The 7,766-nt window shown below is 51.9% G+C and overlaps 1 long non-coding RNA gene across 1 annotated transcript; it reads left to right on the plus strand.

The window, feature by feature from the left end:
* The first annotated feature begins 458 nt into the window (after positions 1 to 458).
* Positions 459 to 5,624, plus strand: LOC141374499 (uncharacterized). Its single transcript, XR_012381432.1, has 3 exons — positions 459 to 574; positions 702 to 894; positions 5,447 to 5,624. It is a non-coding gene; the product is annotated as an uncharacterized lncRNA (long non-coding RNA).
* Positions 5,625 to 7,766: the final 2,142 nt, after the last annotated feature.

The following is a 7,766-nucleotide window of genomic DNA, read 5'->3' on the forward strand; positions in this document are numbered from 1 at the left end:
GCCCAAGCAGCAGGGAGCCTTGTCATTCTCTGATGTGTACTTTCTTCCCAAATATGAGCAGACCTGGATACAGAGGCAGGGAGGAGTGAACAGAGTAAGGGAAGTCCGGCAGCGCTCATTTGTAGCCCCTACCCTAACCCCCTGCGCCTCCCAGAGCCAAGCAGAGGCAACAAGGTGGCCTGTGGCTCCCCCCACAGAAGCCCCTGACCGTGCCATGTTGACCTGCAGTTCAGAGGGTCTCTGGGCCACGCTCTCCTCACCTGTACAATGGGCTTATGACCAGCACCTGCTTCATACGGTTACCATAACGATACTTACAGAGAGCTTTCGGTAAATATCACACACAAGCGTGATCTCTTTATTCCTGGACAAAATAGAATCACCAGGACAACCACCAAAATCCAGAGTCCCTCCGGCTGGCTCGGAGGCCGATATACCACCTCCAGGTCCAAATGCTCTCGGCCTCAAAGAGCGGAACAAATCCCACGGGGGTGTTGATTGAAACCATTACGGATTCAGGGAGACAACACGCCGGCTGGGAACGGAGTCTGCCGCTGCTGCCTATTTCCATAAGGTAATAATAACGTGTGCCTTTGCTTTATGAAGTAGAATTTGTTATGGCCGATGAGCCATAAAAATTGCCGGGTGGGAAAAAAAAGGAAGGGGGGGAAAAGCTATAAATAAATTTGTAATTTTAACAGGGATTACCATGTAATTGAGAGGGGAAGACCGCTAATGGCAGAAGCAAAGGCCAGCTCAGCCCCCACAGTCTTGGCTCCGTGGCAGAGCTGAGATGCTGAAGCAGAATCGTTCCTGAGAGACTCTGGAAGGAAAAGTTAACCGGCACAAAGCCCAGAGAGTGGACCCAAGGAGAAGTGGCAGAGAATTCATTTGGTAACTGTTTATTGAGTGCTTACTACATGTGCCTGGAATGAGAGGGAGGACCCAAGAGGGAGGAACTGCCCCCGTTGGCCATCGACGGGCACCATGATGGATGTAAATAAGAGAATGATGGGTGGGGCCAGTTTTCTGCCCAAGGAAGCTCACTCTGACTGTAATATGGGGAGTGGACTGGAAGGGGTAGGAGTGGGGACTGGGGGATACATTAGGAGGGCACTGCTATGCCAAGTCTGAATGAGTGGTGGCCTGAATTAATATATAATATAGGGAGACAGGGAGAAGAGAGATGATCCAGAAGTATTAAGAAGTGGAAGATAGAGGGGCTGGTAATGAATGGATGTGATAATAGAGAAGGAATCCAGAATGATGGCTAGGGTTCTGGCTTTGTGTGATGGTACCCCCACTAAGATGGTAGGACATTTAGCTCAATCCTTGCCAGATTACCTTTGAGAGACCTACAAGACATCCCAATGGAGACATCCAGTGGATGGCTAGTCAAGAGAGTGATCTGAGCCGGAATGGGGATTGGAACGTTGCCAAGGGAAAAATGACCCTTGAAGCTGGAGAGAGGGGTTGGTTGGGTGAGAGAGCCTGGGAAGAGCGAAAGGAAGAAGAGAGGAGTTCCAAGACCAAAGTGGAGGGAATATTGATGTTGAAGGAGTGGGCAGAGGAAAGGGGCCAATGGAAGAGGTTGAGGAGGGCCAGGGAGATAGTATAAAGATAAAGCGGGTGTGGTGATGGTAGAGCTAAGCCTTGCTCAGCCTGCCCCCCTTGGGGCCAGAGGAGGGTATCTACAGAACACTTGGCCGCACCATGGCTGCTGTCAGTGGACAGCTCTGGAGATACTCTTCTCGGTTGGAAAAGTATTTGGCTTCTTGAAAATTGGACCCCCAAACCCTAGCCCCATTGGCATGATGAAACGTTGGAGAGTTTGAATCAAGGCTCTTCCACTTAGTGCCTCAAGACTCAAGACTCAAGACTCAAGGGTAGGTTGACATTTTTGAGCCTCCGGTTTCTATTCTGTAAAATGGGAGGATAAAACACTACCCTTCAACAGAGGGGGAGACGAACCAGGAGAGACGATGGACTCTGAAAAACAAACTGAGGTTTCTAGAGGGGAGGAGGGTAGGGGGATGGGTTAGCCTGGTGATGGGTATTAAAGAGGGCACATTCTGCATGGAGCACTGGGTGTTATGAACAAACAATGAATCATGGAACACTGCACCAAAAACTAATGATGTAATATATGGTGATTAACATAACAATAAAAAAATTTAAAAAAAAACACTACCCTTCAAGATAGTTGCTTGGTGTATTATTGTAGAGGCCCAGCAAATTCCAGCTTGGTTACCTCCAACACACTGAGCTACCTGGTCTAAGACAATGTGATCTTAAAGGAGCCCAAAGATAAATCATCTTTAAAATGGGCAGAGTGTGGAAGGTGCCATAGAGAGGGTGGGATGCTTGGATGCAGGTCTGAGTAGTCATGGAGGCTCCCTAGAAGAGGTGACTTTCTAGTAGTTTCCAGGAGTGATGGGGAGCGGCTCAAAGTGCTAAGAGGAGGTGAGTATTCCCAGGTGAGCCTGAGGTCCCCGGGAGGCAGATGAGTAGAGAGGAGGGTGCTCCGGCTGGACAAGGAATTCAATTGTAGGAGAATGTGCTGGTGAGCTAAAAGGAAATCATACACCAGGTGGCCCCGAGGCAGCGGAGGACAGTGTCCACCCCACACCATCTCAAGTCCATGAGGGAGTGAGATAGAGGATTGCTGCCTCCAGGGAACTCACTCTGGTAGAAAGCTACATTTTTCATTCCTTGTTTACACTTTGGAGTTATAAAATTTCATCCCCTCCCCAAAGCCCCTGGTGCCTATAAACAAACATCACGATGTACAAAGATAAATGGAAATCATAAGTCCCCAAGCTTCAGGATCCGAACAAAGAAGAAGAGGGAGGGCAGGGGCTGGGAGGAGGCGGACTTCGATGAAATCGAGACCATGCCAGCCCCGTTCTCTGGTCATGATCAATATGTTCTCCAAAGTGCCTTTTAAATTACTGTCGGAGGCAATGTGCCATATTTATGTATATACATGCTTAGAGGTGACACGGGGGAGAAATGCAATTTCTATTATGAAATCATAATGTGCATTTATCTTCAGGAATAACGCATCGAAATGTTGGAGTGAGAAAAGTTGAAAAGCAATCTGTCTATAAATAAAGACCGCAGACATCCTGACATTTTACGATGTGGGGATTTCAGTAAGAACTTTCTCCTTTGGTCACATCGCCCAAGGCATCATGTTCAAACTCCAGTTTCCTGGAAGACAGCATTTGGAAGTCCAGAAGCTTCTTTGCTTGTGTCCAAAGCAAAGGAAGTAGACTTTACTTCTCTGACATAGATGAGGACGGGGTTGGGCAAGGGCCAGGGGATACGCGCCAATTCACAATAAATTTAGTTCTTCCTCTGGCAGGAAGATCAGGGGAAGGGGGAATGCTTGGAATAAGGAGCATGTAGATTTCTGCAGCCATGTACTGTGGTACATGTGTTCTCCCCTCTCTCAGGGAATAGCCAAGTGGTGTGCAAATCCAGGCAAATTCAGAGGAAATCGGGTCTCTCAGGGACACCCACCCCTTGATATCGCAGGTCACACTGGCCCCATGATCTCTAGATCTCACCCTTGGCCAGTGGCTACAGAGTCTAGAGGTCACCGTGGTCTTGACCCTCTAGATTCATGACCAGGCAGCATCTTCAGCAAGGGCAACAGGCACATTTAAATGCTGAGGAGAGGAACACTGGTGGGGGTGTGGGTGCCTGGGGACAAGGGTGGGATTCTGTCACCCATGTCTCTGACCCCGAACGTGGCAAGACAGGAATGCAGCTCACGCTGATTTCCCTGTCATCCATTTGTTCATTTCTTCATTTGTCCGCTTCCTTGCTCATTGGCTCTGCCACCTTCCAAGTGCTGCATGATGCTGGGGATGCAGGATGAGTATGACACCCTCCCTGCCCGCAGGGACCTCACAGTACTCCAGACAGATGTGTAATTGGCAATTACCAGGAAGAGAGAGCTATTAAAGGTGCTATGCAGGCCGGAAGGGGAGGGCACACGTCTAACTCAGCCTAGGGAATCCAACAAGGCTTCCGGAGGAACCATCTGGAAGGATGAGCAGAAAACAGCCAAGTGGGAAAAGAGAGGAGATTCCAGGCAGAGAGGATGGTGGGTTGGAAGGTCCCGAAATGCAAATGGGTTCTGGCTAAATGCAAGGCATTCTTAGGGCTGGAGAAATTACTCAACATTTACTCTGTCGGGGGTGGGTTGGGGGTTGTACGAACCTCTTAACCAACCAACAACATAGGCGCGTGCCCACAAACATGCCTGCGTGTCGTGCGTGCAGCACTCTTGTTCACATAGTGTCAGGATTTGAACCCAGGTCTGTCCTACCCCAGCGGTCATGGTGACCCCATCAAAGTGCGCCCCGGTCTGTGCTGAGCTTGAGAGGGGACACAGAAGCCTGAGAGAATCAATAACGGGTCCCGTATGAGGCAGTCTAGCTTCTTAGAAAAGACATAGGTTTCAGAGTCAGACCCAGGTTCAAAACCAGCCGCCATTAGCTGGGTGAGCCTGGGCAGATCTGAAAGTCTGCATTTTCCCCTCCTGTGCAATGAGGCCAGTGAAGCGGTCCTGTCTCCGAGGGCTGCTGTGGGGGTGAGCGAGGTAATGTTAGCCACCAAGCAGGTGTCTGGCAGAGAAGGGGCTCTGGGTAACTTACTGATGATCAGTAGTATGATTATTATTATTACTACTAATAGTTGCAGCCCCTGAGGAGGGAGGGGCAGTAATAGGACTGGGGGCGTGGCCCCTCTCTGGGCTTCCATCTGCCAAGTCTGGGGTCGCTGGCCTCAGAGCCCTGACCCCGTTGCCCCTGTGCCCGCACTCCCTTACCCCCTGAGGAGCCCCAACCACCCCTCCCAGGAGTCCGGCTGCCAGCAATGCCTCCTGGGGCTCCAGCACGCTCCTCTCCCTCACTGATACCCTGGTCTCTCTGAAGTGGAGCATTGCTGGAGCCAATTATCTCTGGGCCTCCAGTGTCAGGGTGGACCCTCTGAGGAGGAGGCAGAGCCCCTGGACAAGCTCCAGCCCCTTAACCCTTTCCAGGCAGGCCAGGCTTGGCAGCCCCTGGCCTCCTTAGCAAATCTTATTGGGACTGCTGTCTTCATCATACCCCAGGCCCTGTTAGTATTGGTACCCATTTTACAGATGGGGAAATGAAGTCCCAGCAAGGGGGAGGGGCAACTTGAGACAGCCAGAACACTGCTATGGAGTCAGACTGATGCCCTGCCCCTGAAGTACTCCGTGGGGCTGGGGAGAGGGGCTGCACCAGTCAGGGCCTGTCATCTGGGACGGGGAGGGAATGGTGGTGGCTACCTCGTTGGATCTGGTGAAGATTGCACGAGGCCATTCACGGGCGGCGCATGGTAACTACGCAATAAACAGTAGCCGGTCTTTACTGTTAACCTGTATCGTTACTACTGTTTCTGTTCTTGCAAGGGATCCGCCACCTGCCTGAGGGGACTGCAGTTTCTAGCACCTGGAAGTCATTTGGCTCCCCAGGGCGGGAAAGAAGCAGCTAAGATTGGAAGTGAGGCTGGGGGCAGAAGGGAGCCTGGGGCAGCACGACCACCAGGAGTCATGGTGGCAGCAAACATCCACGCTTGTTCACGGTGCTCTGGGCTTGCAGGTGAGTGGTTCCCATTTGGGAACTCAGGTGGTCCTCCCAACAGCTCTGTGAGTAGGCACTATTACCCGGTTTCACAGGCGGTGAGACCAAGGCTTCTGGAAGCTTACTCTCCTGCAGCCCCCGTCCCCACAGCATTCTAGAGCAGAATTGATGGGAACAGGTTTGGGCTTCCTTGCATTTGTTTTGTGTCTGTGCAGGAGGGGAGGGTGGCAGAGGTGAAGCGAGGAGCAGGAGATACCTTCTCTGCCTGAGAGATAACTTGTATCAGGGAGCTCATTCCCAGAGGCTCAGTCACTCAAAACACGCTCTTCCTAAATTCCTGGCGCTGGGTGGGAGATGAAGAAGCCGGACATCTGTCCCTTCCTCCTGTCCCCGGGGAGATGGAGGAGGATGAGCCTGATGGGCTTCTTACAGAGCTCACTTCCTGCAGGGTGTGGGGAGGGCTGTGGGGGACAAGGGCGCTTCCTGTTCACTGAAGGACTGTGGGCTGGGATCAAAGTGAGCCTTTCCCAAGGGATGAGGCTGGGACAGGCCTCAGGACAGAGTCTGGCTCCTGGGCAGGGCCACTAGAGGGTCCAGGGAGAGGCCAGTGCATGTCGTCCTGAATGGGGAAATGCAGAATCGGCTCTGACAGCCAGGAGGACAATAGTCTCCCGAACGTGGAAGGAGAGAGCAAAGGAGATTGTCAGCACCGCAGAAAGATGGAGAGGTTGGAACCTGGCAGACAAAAGCCAGTGAAGGGGCAGAAAGGGAAGGAGAGAGGCGCAGGGAACAGATAAGCTCGGGAGGTGGGGGGAGGAAGGCATGAGTTGTCAGGACTGGAAGGCCTGGAGCTGAGGAGAACTGCTTTGTCTGTGTGTGGGGTGGGTGCTGATGAGGGGAAAGGCGGTTTGTGCCAGTACTGAGTTATCCTCACCCCCAAATGTGATCCTGGTTCCTTGGCCTGGGGGCCTCACTTCACTGGGATTCTAAGCACCCCACCCTGGATCCCATAGTTCCCACTGTCAGAGCCCTGAGCATGCACCGGATCCTTACACCTGTACATCTCTCATCTCATTCCACCCCCCCAGGTGAGGTAAGAACAATCATCCTCAGTGAATAGATGACAATCAGAGACTCGAGGATGTGCAGGCACCCACCTAGGATCCCACAGCTGCATCTACCTCCCCAACCTCGGATTCCTTGTTGGCAAGGGGCAATCAGGACCCCTATCTCTACTGGGGACTTGGCTCATAAGAGTAGCAATGTAGGGTTCTAGAGGGGGCAGCAGGCCTGAGTTCTGATAGCAAGCTCCTGCTCTCCTTGACCTCAGTTTCTTCACCTGTACAATGGGGATCCTAACCCTGGAAACCTTGAGACATTGGCAGCTCCAGTGAGAGGATGGGTATGCGTGGGCTTCTTCCAGAAGCTACCTCAGTGCTACCATCATCACCATCAGAAACATCACCGTTCTTCAAAGCCTGCATTCCCCACCCCCCCACCCCTACCCACTCTGCCCGCTTGGACCGTTGGTCCATGAGCCTCCCTGAGCTTGATGCCTTTGGATGCGGCCTGAGCTCATGGGAGCTCAGCCTCCTCTTCCTTATGTCCCAGAGGCTCTTACTGTTTTTACTACACAGATTTTTTTCTTTTCTTCCTCTTTTTTTATTTTTTTTATGGGGATTACTTTATGACCAGGGATTTGGTTTTTGCTGCAGCGGACTTGGAGCCAGCCAGGCCTTACATTTATGAGGGCTTTCAGGAAGGTTTACGAAGCTGCCCAGACCCTTCCTTCCGGCTCCTGCCAGTGCAGGGCAGTGCGATGTGGGGACAGATGGAGCTAGAAAAGCTGTTTGTGGGTTTCTTCCTCCTCTTCCTTGGGTCCTAGGTTCTTCCCCAGGACAGAGACCCTCACGACTGCCTGTGAAAAGGAAACCAAGAGGAATGGGGGTCTCCAACAAATGTGGTGTCATGTTTTCCCTCCTCCCTCTGGGACTCAGTTTCCTCATCTGTAAAGTGGGGGTGTTGGGAATATCTACCTCACAGGCGCTCAGAGCTGAATCCGGCAAACAGAATATGAATACTCTTCCCCTCTCCCTGGGAAAGAGGAGCAAGCAACCAGCCTCACTTTGTACTTACAACTTTGTATGA

This window comes from Callorhinus ursinus, unplaced genomic scaffold, assembly GCF_003265705.2.
Source record: "Callorhinus ursinus isolate GAN/ISIS: 27379988/994484 unplaced genomic scaffold, GSC_fseal_2.0 scaffold18, whole genome shotgun sequence".
NCBI classification, from domain to species: Eukaryota; Metazoa; Chordata; class Mammalia; order Carnivora; family Otariidae; genus Callorhinus; species Callorhinus ursinus.